At 48.9% G+C, this 21,560-nt stretch overlaps 5 non-coding genes across 5 annotated transcripts; all 5 read left to right on the top strand.

The window, feature by feature from the left end:
* Window positions 1–9,476: 9,476 nt before the first annotated feature.
* Window positions 9,477–9,616, top strand: LOC124717519. Its single transcript, XR_007005781.1, has one exon. It is a non-coding gene; the product is annotated as a U4 spliceosomal RNA (small nuclear RNA).
* Window positions 9,617–11,927: 2,311 nt separating this feature from the next.
* LOC124717518 lies at window positions 11,928–12,067 on the top strand. Its single transcript, XR_007005780.1, has one exon. It is a non-coding gene; the product is annotated as a U4 spliceosomal RNA (small nuclear RNA).
* A 2,313-nt stretch (window positions 12,068–14,380) lies between these two features.
* LOC124717521 lies at window positions 14,381–14,520 on the top strand. The gene has a single exon (XR_007005783.1). It is a non-coding gene; the product is annotated as a U4 spliceosomal RNA (small nuclear RNA).
* A 2,307-nt stretch (window positions 14,521–16,827) lies between these two features.
* Window positions 16,828–16,967, top strand: LOC124717520. The gene has a single exon (XR_007005782.1). It is a non-coding gene; the product is annotated as a U4 spliceosomal RNA (small nuclear RNA).
* A 2,309-nt stretch (window positions 16,968–19,276) lies between these two features.
* Window positions 19,277–19,416, top strand: LOC124717517. The gene has a single exon (XR_007005779.1). It is a non-coding gene; the product is annotated as a U4 spliceosomal RNA (small nuclear RNA).
* The last annotated feature ends 2,144 nt before the right edge of the window (window positions 19,417–21,560 follow it).

Raw genomic sequence — 21,560 nt, 5'->3', positions numbered from 1 at the left:
TGGTGCGGAGTGTATCAATGAGATCCTGGGTAGTGATAGGGGCATTGAGTTCCGTGTGTGGAATGTTGTCCAAGTACTGGAAACCAGGAGCGAGGGGAGGGACAGAGGTGTCAGTTCGATCGCGGGTATCCGGGAAGAGGGAGTAATCGAACTGGGGATCATCGGGGATGGAGAAAACATCGGAGAGGTAGGAGGCAAAGTGATTGGCCTTACTAAGGGTGTCAGGGAAGGGGTGATCATCGTGGAGAAGAGGATAGTAGGGGGAGGGTTTAGTTCCGGTAAGGCGACGGAAGGCCGACCAGAACTTGGACGAGTTGATTGGTAGGGTTGCATTTAAACGGGTGCATGTCTGTCGCCAGTCCCGGCGTTTCTTAGCCGCGAGCAAATTACGAATGTGTCGCTGGAGTTGCCGGTGGCGTCGTAGTGTGTCCGGGTCACGCGTGCGGAGGAAGGCACAGTAGAGATGACGGGATTCATGGAGGAGGAGAATGGCCTGTGGGGGTAAGGTAGGACGGTGGGGATGGATGGCGACAGTAGGAACGTGGGCCTCCACGGCCTCAGACAAGGTCTGCTGGAGAAAGGAGGCGGCATGGGTGACATCGTCAGGGTGGTGGTAGGTGAGAGGGTGGCTATCGACCTGGGTGGAAAGAGTATCCCGGTAGGCATTCCAGTCAGCTCGGGAATAGTCGTGGACATACTTAGGGGGAGGATCAGTACGAGGATCGGGGCGAGGGCGACGACCGTCTGAAATGGTGAGGAGGACAGGGAGATGGTCGCTACCAATAGGTTACAGGACATCCGCCGTTATGCGGCCAAGGAGGTTGGGGGAGTAGAGTATAACATCAGGAGTGGAGTTGGATTCAGGATGGGTATGCTGGGGGATGGGGACGAGGTCGCCTTGAAGGGTGGAGAGGAACCGATGCCACCGCCGTAACTGGGCAGCGGAACGACTATGGATGTTGAGGTCGGCGGCGATCACGTAGGAGGAAAAGGTACAATCGACGTGGGAGAGGAAGTCGAAGGGAATAGGAGCGTTGGGGCGGACATAGATGGTGGCGCAGGTAACGGTAAGGCCGGGGAAGAAGAGACTAAGGATCAGGTGTTCGGTGGGGTCGGGAAGGAGAGGTTGGAGCCGAACGGGGATCTGGCGGTGGTGACCAATGGCAACTCCGCCACGCGCAGTTGGGAGGGGATTATCGGAGCGGTGGAGGAGGTAGGGCGAAGTGTGAACGGTATGGTGGGGTTGGAGGAAGGTTTCATTAAGGAGGGCATCCACGCGGTGGGTGGAAAGGGTGTGCAGGAAGAGGTTCCTGTTGGCAGGTAGGGAGCGGATGTTGTTGAAAAGGATACGTTGCTGGCGCGCCATGATAGGGATTTAGACGAGGGTGTCAAGGCGGGAGAAGGTGAAATGGGCCTGGTTGTTGGAGTAGGTGGCGTACATCTTGAGTTGGAAGATGGAACGGGCAGCAAGGGAGATCTGCTGGAGGGTGTGAGGGCGCTGAAAGGGATGAACATTCTGGAGGACGATGGTAAGGAACGTGATGACGTCCTCAGCGGTGGGGGGGGGGGGGGACGAAGGGAATTGCCAGGAGGGGTGGGGGCGTCGAGGGGACGGACAGGGACGGTGAGTTCAGGAGTGGTTGGAGGGGGTCGGGCTTTACACTTTTGGGAGTAGGTGGGATGGGGGAGATTGCAGGTATTGCAGGAAGGAGGGGATTGGAGGTTAGGGCACTGCCTGAGGAAGTGCGCTTGCCGACAATGCGGGCAGGTGGGGGCCTCGCGGCACTCAGCTGTGGGGTGCGCGTTATAGTGCAGACACCTCTGGCAGCGCAGGGATTGAGGAGGGGAACGGGAGGGGTCGACCTTGTACCGCTGGTTAAAAAGGAGGGCACCCTCCTTCAGGAGACGGTCAATGGAGGGGGCGTGCTCAGAAAAAACCCGCATAAGGCAGGTGGGGCCGGCAGCATTATGTATGCGGCGAACCGCACGCACCTCCAAATGGGGATGCGCCTTGAGCTCCGCCAACACCTCCTCCTCCGTGATCACTGGACTAAGCCGAGTGATCACGGCGGTGAGAGTTGGCGGGCGACGCGGAGGTTGGGGTTGGCGGGAGGGAGGTGGTGAGGGAGCAGGGGTGAGAGAGGCATGAGAGCCAAAGCGGGTGACAGGGATGCGGGAAAGGAGGTAGATGTGGAGGGTTGGGCTGGGGGAGGAGATGAGGACCGAATCATGGCGAGGAGTGAGGAGGGAGATGGGGGCACCAGGACAATGCTGGCGAAGGAAGAGGGTGAGGTTCCGGGCTTCAAGGAGAGAGGGATCAGGACGGGAGAGGAGGTAGCTGTAGGAGGAGGGGGTAGAGGAGGAGGATGAGGGGGCAAGGACAGGCGGGGAGACATCCATGGCATCATGGGTGGGGGAAGGAGGACGAGGTGGAGCCTTTTTGGAAGCAGAGGAAGCACGGGTGCAACTGGGGCGCTTGACGGCGGTGGAGGAGGTGTGGGGGATCGGAACAACGGGAATGTGGCGGGGAGGGGCAGGTCCCGGGGCCGGAGTCGACGCCGGAGATGGTGACGGTGACGGTGAAGGCGAAGGCGACGACGACGATGACGATGTCGGTGGCAGTGGCGGTGGTGATGGCGAAGGTGACGGCGAGAGCTGGGCGTGGGCAGTGGCCCGACGGGCCACCACCCGAACCGGAGCTGCAGTGACAGGCTGGGGGAGTGGGGGGAAAGGATCAGAACGAGAGGAGCGAGAGGAAGAAGCGGGAGAGGGGGCGACAAAGATAGAGGGTGAAGGGAGAGTGAGGAGAGGTGTGATGGAAGGAGGGGGGTGGGACTGGGCACACCAAGTAATAGTGGTGGAGGCGGCGGAAGGTGATGTATAGACGATGGCCGTGGTGGTAGTAGTGACGGTGGTGGTGGGGGCGGACATGACGACAGGAAGAAATAACGCACAGCACGAAAAGGAAAGGACACAAACTGGGAAACGGCGAAGACGCAGACGGACGAGGACCGGCGAAGACGCAGACGGACGCAGTCCAGGGTCGGACGACCAGGGCGGACGGCGGCGGCGACGGCGGCGGCGACGGCGGCGGCGACGGCGGCGGCGGCGAGCACCGGCTGGCGGCGGCGGCGGGAGCGGCGGCGGCGAGCACCGGCGGCGGCAGCGGCGGCGAACACCGGCTGGCGGCGGCGGCGGCGGCGAACAGACGGACGGACGGACGGACGGACGGACAGCAGGCGGCGGCGGCGAACAGACGGACGGACGGACAGCAGGCGAGACGGACAGCGAGCAGGCAGGCAGGCAGGCAGACGGACGGACGGACGGAACAACAGCTACAACAGTAAGCGGCGGGCAGACAGACAGACAGACAGACAGACTCAATCTTCGAACGCGAAGATTCCAACCAGGGAGTAGCCCAGGCCTTGGAAACTGGCGCCTTCGAATGAGGGAATCCAACCCTCTGATGACGGATTCGAGTAAAACTAGCATTTTACTGCTCAGTACGTCAAACAGCTTTTGCTGAGAAGTGTATGGTTTGTTAAGTCAATGTAAATGCAGTTGGCAGTTTCCTTGGTGTCTAGTACTAACCAGCGGTCACAAAATAACAAAATCTAACGAAGAGTCTTAATGGGTGTGCCGGTATTTGCTAAATGAGGTTGTGCTACTTTCGTCTGTGTGGGGCTAGGCGAGTGAGCAGTAGCGCGCCTGACGGTCAAGGGGAGAACTACTGTGCAGTTTTGAGCGTTTAAGATGGCGGTGAGTGGGCGTGTAAGCAACTATTAGACACAAAGAGCAAAGAACAGAAAGTCTGCCTTTAATAAAATGTATTTTACTGTTTTTTTTTTTTTTTTTTTTTTTTTTTTTCTGTATATTTCTGTATTTGTTTCCCCCAATGGAACTTGAGTAGTGTAAGGTAATACTGATAGGTATCAATGACGCAAGTACTTGTAGGTGTTTGGAACGAACGTCAGGTATAAATAGCAGTGCCAGGCGCTAGGTAGTTCCATCTCCGGCGGTACACCGCAAGGTTACCGCCCTTCGATTGTGCCTTTTTCGCGCTAATCGAAGTGTTAGGGGTTCCAGGTGCCAGCCAGCCAGCCAGCCAGCCAGCCAGCCAGCCAGCCAGCCAGCAGTTCCCGGTCCCGGCCTGCAGCAGTGGTCCCGCAGCCAGCCAGCCAGCCAGCCAGCCAGCCAGCCAGCCCTCCGGTGGCAGCAGCAGTCCAGCCAGCAGCAGTCCAGCCAGCAGCAGCAGCAGCAGCAGCAGCAGCAGCCGCAGCCGCAGCCGCCCCGGCCCCGTCCGCGGCAGCAGCGTCCCTGCCTCTCGCCGTCGCCGTCGCCGTCGCCGTCGCCGTCGCCGTCGCCGTCGCCGTCGCCGTCGCCGTCGCCGTCGCCGTCGCCGTCGCCGTCCGTCGTCCCCCAGTGTGTGTCCTGTCCTTTTAGTGCTGTGTTTTTCTTTCTTCTTCTTGTCGTCATGTCCGCCCCCACCACCACCGTCACTACTACCACCACCGCCATCGTGTATACGTCCCCTTCCGCCGCCTCCACCACTATCACTTGGTGTGCCCAATCCCACCCCCCTCCTTCCATCCCTCCCCTCCTCTCTATCCCTTCGCCCTCGCTCTTTGTCTCCCCGTCTCCCGCCTCTTCCTCTCGTTCTGATCCTTTCCCCCCACTCCCCCAGCCTGTCACTGCAGCTCCGGCTAGGGTGGTGGCCCGTCGGGCCACTGCCCACGCCCAGCTCTCCCCATCGCCATCGCCATCGCCATCGCCATCACCGCCACCACCGTCATCATCGTCACCATCACCATCACTGCCACATTCGCCTGCACCGTCACAGTCACTATCTCCGGCGCCGCCTGCTGCGTCCGTGCCGGGACCTGTCCCTTCCCACCACCTCCCCATCGTTCCCGTCCCTCCTGTCACCACCCGCCCATCTGCCGCTGTCAAACGCCCTAGTGGCGCCTCCACTTCCTCTGCTCCTAAAAAGGCTCCACCCCGCCCGCCATCCCCACCCCAAAATGCCATGGACGTCTCCCCACCAGGCCCCGCTCCCTCCTCCTCCTCCTCCTCCTCCTCCCCACCCGGTCTCTACAAATATCTCCTGTCCCGTCCCGATCCTTCCTTCCTCGAGGCCCGGAATCTCTCCCTCCTCCTCCGCCAACATTTCCCTGGCGTCCCCATCTCTCTCCTTACTCCCAGACGGGATTCTGTTCTTATCTCCTCCCCCAGCCCAACCCTCCATACTGACATCCTCTCCCGCCTCCCCATCACCCGTTTTGGTCCTCACGCCTCCCTCACCCCTGCTCCCTCCCCATCTCCTACCCGCCAACCCCAACCCCCGCGTCGCCCGCCGACCCTCACCGCCGTGATCACTCGGCTTAGCCCGTCGATCACGGAGGAGGAGGTGCTGGCGGAGCTGAAGGCGCATCCCACCCTGGAGGTGCGGGCGGTCCGCCGCATTTTCAACGCGACCGGCCCCACCCGCCTTATGCGGGTTTTCTCTGAAGACGCCCCCTCCATTGACCGTCTCCTGAAGGAGGGTGCCCTCCTCTTCAATCAGCGGTACAAGGTCGACCCCTCCCGTTCCCCCCCTCAATCCCTGCGCTGCCAGAGATGTCTGCGCTACAATGCACATCCAACAGCAGAGTGCCGCGAGGCCCCCACCTGCCCACATTGTCGGCAAGCGCACTTCCTCCGGCAGTGCCCCAACCTCCAATCCCCTCCCTCCTGTAATACCTGCAGCCTCCCCCACCCCACCTACTCCCAAAAGTGCAAAGCCCGACCCCCTCCCACCACTCCTGAACTCACCGTACCTGTCCGTCCCCTGGACGCCCCCACCCCTCCTGGCAATTCCCTTCGTCCCCCCCCCCCACTGCTGAGGACATCATCAGGTTCCTCACCATTGTCCTTCAAAACGTCCATCCCTTTCAGCGCCCCCACACCTTACAACAGATCTCCCTCGCCGCCCGTTCCATATTCCACCTTAAAATGTACGCCACCTTTTCCAATAACCAGGCCCATTTCACCTTCTCCCACCTTGACACCCTCGTCTAAGTCCTTATCATGGCGCGACAGCATCGTATCCTTTTCAACAATATCCGCTCCCTTCCCGCCAACAAGAACCTCTTCCTGCACACCCTTGCTACCCACCGTGTGGATGCCTTCCTCCTCAATGAAACCTTCCTCCAACCCCACCACTCCATCCACACCTCCCCCTATCTCCTCCACCGCTCCGATAATCCCCTCCCAGTTGCACGTGGCGGAGTTGCCATTGGCCACCACCGCCAGATCCCCGTTCGGCTCCAGCCTCTCCTTCCCGACCCCACCGAACACCTGATCCTTAGTCTCTTCTTCCCCGGCCTTACCATTACCTGTGCCACCATCTATGTCCGCCCCAACGCCCCTCTTCCTTTCGACTTCCTCTCCCACATCGACCGTACCTTCTCCTCCTATGTGATCGCCGCCGACCTCAACATCCATAGTCGCTCCGCTGCCCAGTTACGGCGGTGGCATCGGTTCCTCTCCTCCCTTCAAGGCGACCTCATCCCCATCCCCCAGCATACTCGTCCCGAATCCAACTCCACTCCCGATGTTATCCTCTCCTCCCCCAACCTCCTTGGTCGCATTACGGTGGATGTCCTGGAGCCTATTGGTAGCGACCATCTCCCTGTCCTCCTCACCGTTTCAGACGGCCGTCGCCCCCGCCCCGACCCTTGTCATGACCCTCCCCCTAAGTACATCCATGACTATTCCCGTGCCAACTGGAATGCCTACCGGGATACCCTCTCCACTCAGGTCGATAGCCACCCTCTCGCCTACCGCCATCCTGATGATGTCACCCATGCCGCCTCCTTTCTCCAGCAGACCTTGTCTGAGGCCGTGGAGGCCCGCGTCCCTACTGTTGCCATCCACCCCCACCGTCCTACCTTACCACCACAGGCCGTCCTCCTCCTCCGTGAATCCCGTCGTCTCTACCGTGCCTTCCTCCGCACGCGTGACCCGGACACCCTACGACGCCACCGGCAACTACAGCGACACATTCGAAATTTGCTCGCGGCCAAGAAACGCCGGGACTGGCGACAGACATGCACCCGTTTAACTGCTACCCTCCCTATAAACTCGTCCAAGTTCTGGACCGCCTTCCGTCGCCTTACCGGAACTAAACCCTCCCCCTACTATCCTCTTCTCCACGATGATCGCCCCTTTCCTGACGCCCTTAGTAAGGCCAATCACTTTGCCTCCTACCTGTCCGATGTGTTTTCCATCCCTGATGATCCCCAGTTCGATTACTCCCTCTTCCCAGATATCCGCGATCGAACTGATACCTCTGTCCCTCCCCTCGCTCCTGGTTTCCAGTACTTGGACAACATTCCACACACGGACCTTAATGCCCCCATCACCACACAGGATCTCATCAATACACTCCGCACCAAACGCAACACCGCTCCTGGTCACGATCGTGTCACCTACCGTCACCTTCGTGAAGCTCCTGTCTCTTTTCTCTCCACCCTGGCCAGGCTCTACAATGTAGTCCTGTCCACCGGATACTACCCCGACCTGTGGAAAACCTCCCGTATCCTCATGTTCCTCAAACCTGGCAAACCGCCGTCCGCCGTCTCCTCCTACCGTCCCATCAGCCTTACCTCGGTCTTCAGCAAGGTCCTGGAATCTATCCTCACCCGCCGCATCCACCAGCATCTCCGCCAGCACCGCCTCCTCCCCGTTACCCAGTGTGGCTTTCGGCCGTCCTTCTCTTCCGACGATCTTCTCCTTCACCTCACTCATCTCCTTTCCGAACAGCTCAATTCCCGTCGCTCCGCAATCTTCCTCTCTCTTGACCTCGAACGCGCATATGACCGCGTATGGCATTCCGGTCTCCTCTTCAAGCTCCAAACCTTCGCCCTTCCCATTAACTACGTTCGTCTGATCGGTTCCTTTCTCTCCCGCCGTCCTTCCTATGTCACCATCCATAACACCGATTCCTACACCTTTTTCCCCTCCGCCGGTGTGCCCCAAGGCTCCGTCCTCTCCCCCCTTCTGTACCTGTTGTACACGGCGGACATGCCGCCGCCGTCACCCCCCATCCACCTTCTCCAGTTTGCCGATGACACCGCCTTCCTCGCCCTTGCCCCCACCCTGCGACGCTCCCAACACCTTCTCCAATCCCATCTTGACCGGTTCACCGCTTGGTGCAACCAGTGGTTGCTCACGGTCAATCCTTCCAAAACCCAGGCGATCATTGTAGGCAAAACCACTCCCTCCTTCCGCCTCCTTGATTTCTATCTCACCGTTTATGGCCGTCCCATCGCTCTCACCCCCACCCTTAAGTACCTTGGCGTCACCCTCGACCGTCGCCTCTCCTGGACTCCCCATCTCCAGACAATCCAAGCCAAGGCACGTTCCCGACTCCGTCTCCTCAAGCTCCTTTCCGGCCGAACGTGGGGTCTGGACCCCTCCACCATCCTCCACACCTATAAGTCCCTCATCCGCCCTATCCTCTGTTACGCCCATCCCGCCTGGATCTCCGCCCCCCCTTCCTTTTATAAATCCCTCCAAATCCTTGAACGCCATGCTCTCCGCCTTGCCTATCGCATCCGTCTCCCTTCCCCCACGCGGATCCTGTATGACCTTATCCCCTTCCCCCACCTCCTCCTCTTCCTCGAAAGGATACGAATCCTATACACCTCCCGTAAACTCGATCCTCCTCACCCGCTCGTCTCCCCGATCCTCTCCCACCCCCGCCCGCTGCCGCGCCTGTACTCCCACGTCCCACCTGGTCTCCATCTCTCCACCCTCCTTACCCTCTCCCAAGGTGGTTTCCGCCAGCTCCCCCTCCCTGATGATGTCCTCCTCCCCTGCATCTACCCCTCCTATCAACTTTGATCCTCCCCCCCCTCCTGTGTCCTTTCCTTCAGGCACCCTCCCTCCCCCCCTTTTCCCTTCCCTTCTCTTTCCTTTCCCCCCTCCCTCCTACCCTCTCCTCCGGGCTTCACTCCCCCTACCTCCCTCCCCCTCTCTCCTTTGCCCATGGCATCTCTGCTCTCCCCTCTCCCATTTCCCCTTCCTCCTCCTCCACCTCCTCTCTTGGCAGGTCCCCGGACTCGTACACGCTGAGTGGACATTCGCGCGCCGGAGATCGTCGCCATCAGTGTCTCGTGAGTGCCGTCGTGTTTCGTGTTCAGTGTTCCCGTCATACTCCTTCGTTCACCTGTGCCATCGCCATCTTCAGTGTTAGTGCGTCGTGACAACAGTTTGTAGTGAATTTTCGTCAAGTGTGAACGGCTCCGTGTTTGTCTTTATGTGTCTACTGTTTTATTACCCACCGTTATGTCACATTTGTGTATTCTTTCTGTTCTATCTTTATCTCCTCTACGGCTGAAGAGCGGCGTACCATGCTGCTGACAGCCTGCCTGTTTGTACGGGTTTGAAAATAACAATAAAGAAAAAAAAAAAAAAAAAACGCTAGGTAGTTAATCTTTGCGCAGTGGCAATATCGTAACCAATGAAGTATAACTGAGGTGCGATTATTGCTAGTTGAAAACTTTTACCAATACCCCGCCAGAGAGACGTGAAATACCGTCTCTGTGGCAATTTTTGGCAACCCCTGAGGGGGTGTAAGTGTCATAGAAACAATGCTTCAAGCTGTGTTTATCTGTGTACTCATTCTGCACTTGTGGAAGTGTTTAGCTGATGGTTGTTGGGGACCATGTACACAGACTAGGCTGTGTTCACTGATGAATTGTGTACATGTCTTAGGGAGCTGGTGAGAAACATTCTCCTCAGTGTAAGATGATGTGCAACTGCTATGTGTGAAAAAAGATGCCAATGTGGACAGTTGAAATGTGGTTCTGTCTAGTGGCAATTCTTGCTCCATAACATACTTGTGGTACACACATGCAGTGATTACTGATAAATGTAGGATTTGACAAAACTTCTGTCAGAATTTAGTGGAGGAGACTAGGGCAGTACAGTGAAAGTTGGTGAGTGTGTGGGAGGCAGGTGTTGTACTTAATTCATTTTCACAGCACTGCCAGTGTTATAATTTGTGTTTGTGTCCTGATGATTAGATGCATGTTTGATCCTTTTTGGACACTGCTGTGTGTACACCTTGATAATTAGAACTTATGACCATGGAACTGCTGTTGATAATATTGGGCAATGAGTCTGTTGACTTGAGATGATTGATGTGTTAGGCTGCACAGTGCCTAGTAAGGGCACTCACATTGAGGACAGTGTCCTATCTGGTGTGTGTTACATGAAGCAGGAAGAACTGTAATGTTGTGCAAGGCTTTGCCTCATTTTGAGAATACATACATGTGCTGTAGTGTGCAGAGCAGAGGGATTGAAAGAAAGGTAAGGGCTAGTAGCTATTTGGATGGTAGCTAATGCAGTCCCTGATGTTGAGGTTTTGTTGAACCTTTATGTAGCTTACATGTTTCATCTAAAGGCTGCTGGTGGAAAATCTCCTTCATGCAGTGATAACAGTGATTGTGCAGTAGAATTTGGTGGGCTGCAGCCATAGCATTTCCATTTTGAACAGTGTGATTAATGCATTTCTTGGTGTATTCCTTGAACTGTGGATTTACTGTGCAAATGTGACACATAATACATTGTGATAGTTTAAATGGGATGGTGAGCTTAATGATGGTCCAGTGTGCTATGAGAATGTATTGCATGTGGAATACTGAAGAGAGGGAACCAGTGCTTGTGGGGTAAATTTTGTGACTGTATCTGTGAATATAAATCATAGAATGCAATGTAAAACACAGTGGTAGAGCAAGTGTAGGTGAGAATAGTAGCAGGTGCATTTTTTTTTTTTTTTTTTTTGAGAGCAGAAATAGTTGGCTTGTCATGGCTCATTCTTTCTGTCTCTCTTCATTTGAGAATATGACTCTTCCTATATGCAAAGTGAGCAAAATTTGCTGCCTACTATAGCACAAATGGACCCATAGAAAATGTCTTATTGTTTGGATCTGTTATGAATGGTTGGCACTCGAGATACTATTTAGCACACATTCAGATATTTTCATTTTTGTCAGGCAATATATTAGCTGGGGCCAATGAGACAGCAGGCAGGTTTGGATACTGTTAGCTTTCTATGATTCTTCTTGGACAAGAACATAAACAACAGTAGAGGAGTCCAAAATATATATTTTTGGGCAGGTTGTTTGGCGCAATGTGGAATAAGCGTGTATCTTGTATATTTAAGACTGCAGCACGTGTTCCCAGCGCTATGAAGCAATTTACTGACTGATTTCTAGTTGTACTTTCCTGCAAGGTAAACTCATTTCAACAACTTAACCCAGCTACATGAGAGGACTTGTAAATCTCATTTCATTGTGTTTCCAGGGTGCCTAATCTGTTACACAAATATTTCACCAATCGACATTAATCAATTTCACGGCATGATTCGAGTAAAACTAGCATTTTACTGCTCAGTACGTCAAACAGCTTATGCTGAGAAGTGTATGGTTTGTTAAGTCAATGTAAATGCAGTTGGCAGTTTCCTTGGTGTCTAGTACTAACCAGCGGTCACAAAATAACAAAATCTAACGAAGAGTCTTAATGGGTGTGCCGGTATTTGCTAAATGAGGTTGTGCTACTTTCGTCTGTGTGGGGGGTAGGCGAGTGAGCAGTAGCGCGCCTGACGGTCAAGGGGAGAACTACTGTGCAGTTTTGAGCGTTTAAGATGGCGGTGAGTGGGCGTGTAAGCAACTATTAGACACAAAGAGCAAAGAACAGAAAGTCTGCCTCTAATAAAATGTATTTTACTGTTTTTTTTTTCTGTATATTTCTGTATTTGTTTCCCCCAATGGAACTTGAGTAGTGTAAGGTAATACTGATAGGTATCAATGACGCAAGTACTTGTAGGTGTTTGGAACGAACGTCAGGTATAAATAGCAGTGCCAGGCGCTAGGTAGTTAATCTTTGCGCAGTGGCAATATCGTAACCAATGAAGTATAACTGAGGTGCGATTATTGCTAGTTGAAAACTTTTACCAATACCCCGCCAGAGAGACGTGAAATACCGTCTCTGTGGCAATTTTTGGCAACCCCTGAGGGGGTGTAAGTGTCATAGAAACAATGCTTCAAGCTGTGTTTATCTGTGTACTCATTCTGCACTTGTGGAAGTGTTTAGCTGATGGTTGTTGGGGACCATGTACACAGACTAGGCTGTGTTCACTGATGAATTGTGTACATGTCTTAGGGAGCTGGTGAGAAACATTCTCCTCAGTGTAAGATGATGTGCAACTGCTATGTGTGAAAAAAGATGCCAATGTGGACAGTTGAAATGTGGTTCTGTCTAGTGGCAATTCTAGCTCCATAACATACTTGTGGTACACACATGCAGTGATTACTGATAAATGTAGGATTTGACAAAACTTCTGTCAGAATTTAGTGGAGGAGACTAGGGCAGTACAGTGAAAGTTGGTGAGTGTGTGGGAGGCAGGTGTTGTACTTAATTCATTTTCACAGCACTGCCAGTGTTATAATTTGTGTTTGTGTCCTGATGATTAGATGCATGTTTGATCCTTTTTGGACACTGCTGTGTGTACACCTTGATAATTAGAACTTATGACCATGGAACTGCTGTTGATAATATTGGGCAATGAGTCTGTTGACTTGAGATGATTGATGTGTTAGGCTGCACAGTGCCTAGTAAGGGCACTCACATTGAGGACAGTGTCCTATCTGGTGTGTGTTACATGAAGCAGGAAGAACTGTAATGTTGTGCAAGGCTTTGCCTCATTTTGAGAATACATACATGTGCTGTAGTGTGCAGAGCAGAGGGATTGAAAGAAAGGTAAGGGCTAGTAGCTATTTGGATCGTAGCTAATGCAGTCCCTGATGTTGAGGTTTTGTTGAACCTTTATGTAGCTTACATGTTTCATCTAAAGGCTGCTGGTGGAAAATCTCCTTCATGCAGTGATAACAGTGATTGTGCAGTAGAATTTGGTGGGCTGCAGCCATAGCATTTCCATTTTGAACAGTGTGATTAATGCATTTCTTGGTGTATTCCTTGAACTGTGGATTTACTGTGCAAATGTGACACATAATACATTGTGATAGTTTAAATGGGATGGTGAGCTTAATGATGGTCCAGTGTGCTATGAGAATGTATTGCATGTGGAATACTGAAGAGAGGGAACCAGTGCTTGTGGGGTAAATTTTGTGACTGTATCTGTGAATATAAATCATAGAATGCAATGTAAAACACAGTGGTAGAGCAAGTGTAGGTGAGAATAGTAGCAGGTGCATTTTTTTTTTTTTTTTTTTTTGAGAGCAGAAATAGTTGGCTTGTCATGGCTCATTCTTTCTGTCTCTCTTCATTTGAGAATATGACTCTTCCTATATGCAAAGTGAGCAAAATTTGCTGCCTACTATAGCACAAATGGACCCATAGAAAATGTCTTATTGTTTGGATCTGTTATGAATGGTTGGCACTCGAGATACTATTTAGCACACATTCAGATATTTTCATTTTTGTCAGGCAATATATTAGCTGGGGCCAATGAGACAGCAGGCAGGTTTGGATACTGTTAGCTTTCTATGATTCTTCTTGGACAAGAACATAAACAACAGTAGAGGAGTCCAAAATATATATTTTTGGGCAGGTTGTTTGGCGCAATGTGGAAGAAGCGTGTATCTTGTATATTTAAGACTGCAGCACGTGTTCCCAGCGCTATGAAGCAATTTACTGACTGATTTCTAGTTGTACTTTCCCGCAAGGTAAACTCATTTCAACAACTTAACCCAGCTACATGAGAGGATTTGTAAATCTCATTTCATTGTGTTTCCAGGGTGCCTAATCTGTTACACAAATATTTCACCAATCGACATTAATCAATTTCACGGCATGATTCGAGTAAAACTAGCATTTTACTGCTCAGTACGTCAAACAGCTTTTGCTGAGAAGTGTATGGTTTGTTAAGTCAATGTAAATGCAGTTGGCAGTTTCCTTGGTGTCTAGTACTAACCAGCGGTCACAAAATAACAAAATCTAACGAAGAGTCTTAATGGGTGTGCCGGTATTTGCTAAATGAGGTTGTGCTACTTTCGTCTGTGTGGGGGGTAGGCGAGTGAGCAGTAGCGCGCCTGACGGTCAAGGGGAGAACTACTGTGCAGTTTTGAGCGTTTAAGATGGCGGTGAGTGGGCGTGTAAGCAACTATTAGACACAAAGAGCAAAGAACAGAAAGTCTGCCTCTAATAAAATGTATTTTACTGTTTTTTTTTTTCTGTATATTTCTGTATTTGTTTCCCCCAATGGAACTTGAGTAGTGTAAGGTAATACTGATAGGTATCAATGACGCAAGTACTTGTAGGTGTTTGGAACGAACGTCAGGTATAAATAGCAGTGCCAGGCGCTAGGTAGTTAATCTTTGCGCAGTGGCAATATCGTAACCAATGAAGTATAACTGAGGTGCGATTAGTGCTAGTTGAAAACTTTTACCAATACCCCGCCAGAGAGACGTGAAATACCGTCTCTGTGGCAATTTTTGGCAACCCCTGAGGGGGTGTAAGTGTCATAGAAACAATGCTTCAAGCTGTGTTTATCTGTGTACTCATTCTGCACTTGTGGAAGTGTTTAGCTGATGGTTGTTGGGGACCATGTACACAGACTAGGCTGTGTTCACTGATGAATTGTGTACATGTCTTAGGGAGCTGGTGAGAAACATTCTCCTCAGTGTAAGATGATGTGCAACTGCTATGTGTGAAAAAAGATGCCAATGTGGACAGTTGAAATGTGGTTCTGTCTAGTGGCAATTCTTGCTCCATAACATACTTGTGGTACACACATGCAGTGATTACTGATAAATGTAGGATTTGACAAAACTTCTGTCAGAATTTAGTGGAGGAGACTAGGGCAGTACAGTGAAAGTTGGTGAGTGTGTGGGAGGCAGGTGTTGTACTTAATTCATTTTCACAGCACTGCCAGTGTTATAATTTGTGTTTGTGTCCTGATGATTAGATGCATGTTTGATCCTTTTTGGACACTGCTGTGTGTACACCTTGATAATTAGAACTTATGACCATGGAACTGCTGTTGATAATATTGGGCAATGAGTCTGTTGACTTGAGATGATTGATGTGTTAGGCTGCACAGTGCCTAGTAAGGGCACTCACATTGAGGACAGTGTCCTATCTGGTGTGTGTTACATGAAGCAGGAAGAACTGTAATGTTGTGCAAGGCTTTGCCTCATTTTGAGAATACATACATGTGCTGTAGTGTGCAGAGCAGAGGGATTGAAAGAAAGGTAAGGGCTAGTAGCTATTTGGATGGTAGCTAATGCAGTCCCTGATGTTGAGGTTTTGTTGAACCTTTATGTAGCTTACATGTTTCATCTAAAGGCTGCTGGTGGAAACTCTCCTTCATGCAGTGATAACAGTGATTGTGCAGTAGAATTTGGTGGGCTGCAGCCATAGCATTTCCATTTTGAACAGTGTGATTAATGCATTTCTTGGTGTATTCCTTGAACTGTGGATTTACTGTGCAAATGTGACACATAATACATTGTGATAGTTTAAATGGGATGGTGAGCTTAATGATGGTCCAGTGTGCTATGAGAATGTATTGCATGTGGAATACTGAAGAGAGGGAACCAGTGCTTGTGGGGTAAATTTTGTGACTGTATCTGTGAATATAAATCATAGAATGCAATGTAAAACACAGTGGTAGAGCAAGTGTAGGTGAGAATAGTAGCAGGTGCATTTTTTTTTTTTTTTGAGAGCAGAAATAGTTGGCTTGTCATGGCTCATTCTTTCTGTCTCTCTTCATTTGAGAATATGACTCTTCCTATATGCAAAGTGAGCAAAATTTGCTGCCTACTATAGCACAAATGGACCCATAGAAAATGTCTTATTGTTTGGATCTGTTATGAATGGTTGGCACTCGAGATACTATTTAGCACACATTCAGATATTTTCATTTTTGTCAGGCAATATATTAGCTGGGGCCAATGAGACAGCAGGCAGGTTTGGATACTGTTAGCTTTCTATGATTCTTCTTGGACAAGAACATAAACAACAGTAGAGGAGTCCAAAATATATATTTTTGGGCAGGTTGTTTGGCGCAATGTGGAATAAGCGTGTATCTTGTATATTTAAGACTGCAGCACGTGTTCCCAGCGCTATGAAGCAATTTACTGACTGATTTCTAGTTGTACTTTCCTGCAAGGTAAACTCATTTCAACAACTTAACCCAGCTACATGAGAGGATTTGTAAATCTCATTTCATTGTGTTTCCAGGGTGCCTAATCTGTTACACAAATATTTCACCAATCGACATTAATCAATTTCACGGCATGATTCGAGTAAAACTAGCATTTTACTGCTCAGTACGTCAAACAGCTTTTGCTGAGAAGTGTATGGTTTGTTAAGTCAATGTAAATGCAGTTGGCAGTTTCCTTGGTGTCTAGTACTAACCAGCGGTCACAAAATAACAAAATCTAACGAAGAGTCTTAATGGGTGTGCCGGTATTTGCTAAATGAGGTTGTGCTACTTTCGTCTGTGTGGGGGGTAGGCGAGTGAGCAGTAGCGCGCCTGACGGTCAAGGGGAGAACTACTGTGCAGTTTTGAGCGTTTAAGATGGCGGTGAGTGGGCGTGTAAGCAACTATTAGACACAAAGAGCAAAGAACAGAAAGTCTGCCTCTAATAAAATGTATTTTACTGTTTTTTTTTTTCTGTATATTTCTGTATTTGTTTCCCCCAATGGAACTTGAGTAGTGTAAGGTAATACTGATAGGTATCAATGACGCAAGTACTTGTAGGTGTTTGGAACGAACGTCAGGTATAAATAGCAGTGCCAGGCGCTAGGTAGTTAATCTTTGCGCAGTGGCAATATCGTAACCAATGAAGTATAACTGAGGTGCGATTAGTGCTAGTTGAAAACTTTTACCAATACCCCGCCAGAGAGACGTGAAATACCGTCTCTGTGGCAATTTTTGGCAACCCCTGAGGGGGTGTAAGTGTCATAGAAACAATGCTTCAAGCTGTGTTTATCTGTGTACTCATTCTGCACTTGTGGAAGTGTTTAGCTGATGGTTGTTGGGGACCATGTACACAGACTAGGCTGTGTTCACTGATGAATTGTGTACATGTCTTAGGGAGCTGGTGAGAAACATTCTCCTCAGTGTAAGATGATGTGCAACTGCTATGTGTGAAAAAAGATGCCAATGTGGACAGTTGAAATGTGGTTCTGTCTAGTGGCAATTCTTGCTCCATAACATACTTGTGGTACACACATGCAGTGATTACTGATAAATGTAGGATTTGACAAAACTTCTGTCAGAATTTAGTGGAGGAGACTAGGGCAGTACAGTGAAAGTTGGTGAGTGTGTGGGAGGCAGGTGTTGTACTTAATTCATTTTCACAGCACTGCCAGTGTTATAATTTGTGTTTGTGTCCTGATGATTAGATGCATGTTTGATCCTTTTTGGACACTGCTGTGTGTACACCTTGATAATTAGAACTTATGACCATGGAACTGCTGTTGATAATATTGGGCAATGAGTCTGTTGACTTGAGATGATTGATGTGTTAGGCTGCACAGTGCCTAGTAAGGGCACTCACATTGAGGACAGTGTCCTATCTGGTGTGTGTTACATGAAGCAGGAAGAACTGTAATGTTGTGCAAGGCTTTGCCTCATTTTGAGAATACATACATGTGCTGTAGTGTGCAGAGCAGAGGGATTGAAAGAAAGGTAAGGGCTAGTAGCTATTTGGATGGTAGCTAATGCAGTCCCTGATGTTGAGGTTTTGTTGAACCTTTATGTAGCTTACATGTTTCATCTAAAGGCTGCTGGTGGAAACTCTCCTTCATGCAGTGATAACAGTGATTGTGCAGTAGAATTTGGTGGGCTGCAGCCATAGCATTTCCATTTTGAACAGTGTGATTAATGCATTTCTTGGTGTATTCCTTGAACTGTGGATTTACTGTGCAAATGTGACACATAATACATTGTGATAGTTTAAATGGGATGGTGAGCTTAATGATGGTCCAGTGTGCTATGAGAATGTATTGCATGTGGAATACTGAAGAGAGGGAACCAGTGCTTGTGGGGTAAATTTTGTGACTGTATCTGTGAATATAAATCATAGAATGCAATGTAAAACACAGTGGTAGAGCAAGTGTAGGTGAGAATAGTAGCAGGTGCATTTTTTTTTTTTTTTTTGAGAGCAGAAATAGTTGGCTTGTCATGGCTCATTCTTTCTGTCTCTCTTCATTTGAGAATATGACTCTTCCTATATGCAAAGTGAGCAAAATTTGCTGCCTACTATAGCACAAATGGACCCATAGAAAATGTCTTATTGTTTGGATCTGTTATGAATGGTTGGCACTCGAGATACTATTTAGCACACATTCAGATATTTTCATTTTTGTCAGGCAATATATTAGCTGGGGCCAATGAGACAGCAGGCAGGTTTGGATACTGTTAGCTTTCTATGATTCTTCTTGGACAAGAACATAAACAACAGTAGAGGAGTCCAAAATATATATTTTTGGGCAGGTTGTTTGGCGCAATGTGGAAGAAGCGTGTATCTTGTATATTTAAGACTGCAGCACGTGTTCCCAGCGCTATGAAGCAATTTACTGACTGATTTCTAGTTGTACTTTCCTGCAAGGTAAACTCATTTCAACAACTTAACCCAGCTACATGAGAGGATTTGTAAATCTCATTTCATTGTGTTTCCAGGGTGCCTAATCTGTTACACAAATATTTCACCAATCGACATTAATCAATTTCACGGCATGATTCGAGTAAAACTAGCATTTTACTGCTCAGTACGTCAAACAGCTTTTGCTGAGAAGTGTATGGTTTGTTAAGTCAATGTAAATGCAGTTGGCAGTTTCCTTGGTGTCTAGTACTAACCAGCGGTCACAAAATAACAAAATCTAACGAAGAGTCTTAATGGGTGTGCCGGTATTTGCTAAATGAGGTTGTGCTACTTTCGTCTGTGTGGGGGGTAGGCGAGTGAGCAGTAGCGCGCCTGACGGTCAAGGGGAGAACTACTGTGCAGTTTTGAGCGTTTAAGATGGCGGTGAGTGGGCGTGTAAGCAACTATTAGACACAAAGAGCAAAGAACAGAAAGTCTGCCTCTAATAAAATGTATTTTACTGTTTTTTTTTTTCTGTATATTTCTGTATTTGTTTCCCCCAATGGAACTTGAGTAGTGTAAGGTAATACTGATAGGTATCAATGACGCAAGTACTTGTAGGTGTTTGGAACGAACGTCAGGTATAAATAGCAGTGCCAGGCGCTAGGTAGTTAATCTTTGCGCAGTGGCAATATCGTAACCAATGAAGTATAACTGAGGTGCGATTATTGCTAGTTGAAAACTTTTACCAATACCCCGCCAGAGAGACGTGAAATACCGTCTCTGTGGCAATTTTTGGCAACCCCTGAGGGGGTGTAAGTGTCATAGAAACAATGCTTCAAGCTGTGTTTATCTGTGTACTCATTCTGCACTTGTGGAAGTGTTTAGCTGATGGTTGTTGGGGACCATGTACACAGACTAGGCTGTGTTCACTGATGAATTGTGTACATGTCTTAGGGAGCTGGTGAGAAACATTCTCCTCAGTGTAAGATGATGTGCAACTGCTATGTGTGAAAAAAGATGCCAATGTGGACAGTTGAAATGTGGTTCTGTCTAGTGGCAATTCTTGCTCCATAACATACTTGTGGTACACACATGCAGTGATTACTGATAAATGTAGGATTTGACAAAACTTCTGTCAGAATTTAGTGGAGGAGACTAGGGCAGTACAGTGAAAGTTGGTGAGTGTGTGGGAGGCAGGTGTTGTACTTAATTCATTTTCACAGCACTGCCAGTGTTATAATTTGTGTTTGTGTCCTGATGATTAGATGCATGTTTGATCCTTTTTGGACACTGCTGTGTGTACACCTTGATAATTAGAACTTATGACCATGGAACTGCTGTTGATAATATTGGGCAATGAGTCTGTTGACTTGAGATGATTGATGTGTTAGGCTGCACAGTGCCTAGTAAGGGCACTCACATTGAGGACAGTGTCCTATCTGGTGTGTGTTACATGAAGCAGGAAGAACTGTAATGTTGTGCAAGGCTTTGCCTCATTTTGAGAATACATACATGTGCTGTAGTGTGCAGAGCAGAGGGATTGAAAGAAAGGTAAGGGCTAGTAGCTATTTGGATGGTAGCTAATGCAGTCCCTGATGTTGAGGTTTTGTTGAACCTTTATGTAGCTTACATGTTTCATCTAAAGGCTGCTGGTGGAAAATCTCCTTCATGCAGTGATAACAGTGATTGTGCAGTAGAATTTGGTGGGCTGCAGCCATAGCATTTCCATTTTGAACAGTGTGATTAATGCATTTCTTGGTGTATTCCTTGAACTGTGGATTTACTGTGCAAATGTGACACATAATACATTGTGATAGTTTAAATGGGATGGTGAGCTTAATGATGGTCCAGTGTGCTATGAGAATGTATTGCATGTGGAATACTGAAGAGAGGGAACCAGTGCTTGTGGGGTAAATTTTGTGACTGTATCTGTGAATATAAATCATAGAATGCAATGTAAAACACAGTGGTAGAGCAAGTGTAGGTGAGAATAGTAGCAGGTGCATTTTTTTTTTTTTTTTTTTTTTTTTTTTTTTTTTTTTTTTTTTTTTTGAGAGCAGAAATAGTTGGCTTGTCATGGCTCATTCTTTCTGTCTCTCTTCATTTGAGAATATGACTCTTCCTATATGCAAAGTGAGCAAAATTTGCTGCCTACTATAGCACAAATGGACCCATAGAAAATGTCTTATTGTTTGGATCTGTTATGAATGGTTGGCACTCGAGATACTATTTAGCACACATTCAGATATTTTCATTTTTGTCAGGCAATATATTAGCTGGGGCCAATGAGACAGCAGGCAGGTTTGGATACTGTTAGCTTTCTATGATTCTTCTTGGACAAGAACATAAACAACAGTAGAGGAGTCCAAAATATATATTTTTGGGCAGGTTGTTTGGCGCAATGTGGAAGAAGCGTGTATCTTGTATATTTAAGACTGCAGCACGTGTTCCCAGCGCTATGAAGCAATTTACTGACTGATTTCTAGTTGTACTTTCCTGCAAGGTAAACTCATTTCAACAACTTAACCCAGCTACATGAGAGGATTTGTAAATCTCATTTCATTGTGTTTCCAGGGTGCCTAATCTGTTACACAAATATTTCACCAATCGACATTAATCAATTTCACGGCATGATTCGAGTAAAACTAGCATTTTACTGCTCAGTACGTCAAACAGCTTTTGCTGAGAAGTGTATGGTTTGTTAAGTCAATGTAAATGCAGTTGGCAGTTTCCTTGGTGTCTAGTACTAACCAGCGGTCACAAAATAACAAAATCTAACGAAGAGTCTTAATAGGTGTGCCGGTATTTGCTAAATGAGGTTGTGCTACTTTCGTCTGTGTGGGGGGTAGGCGAGTGAGCAGTAGCGCGCCTGACGGTCAAGGGGAGAACTACTGTGCAGTTTTGAGCGTTTAAGATGGCGGTGAGTGGGCGTGTAAGCAACTATTAGACACAAAG

The sequence above is a fragment of the Schistocerca piceifrons genome, chromosome 9 (assembly GCF_021461385.2).
Source record: "Schistocerca piceifrons isolate TAMUIC-IGC-003096 chromosome 9, iqSchPice1.1, whole genome shotgun sequence".
NCBI lineage: Eukaryota > Metazoa > Arthropoda > Insecta > Orthoptera > Acrididae > Schistocerca > Schistocerca piceifrons.
The sequence above is the reverse complement of the archived record's forward strand: the minus strand, read 5'-3'. Positions and strand labels throughout refer to the sequence as shown.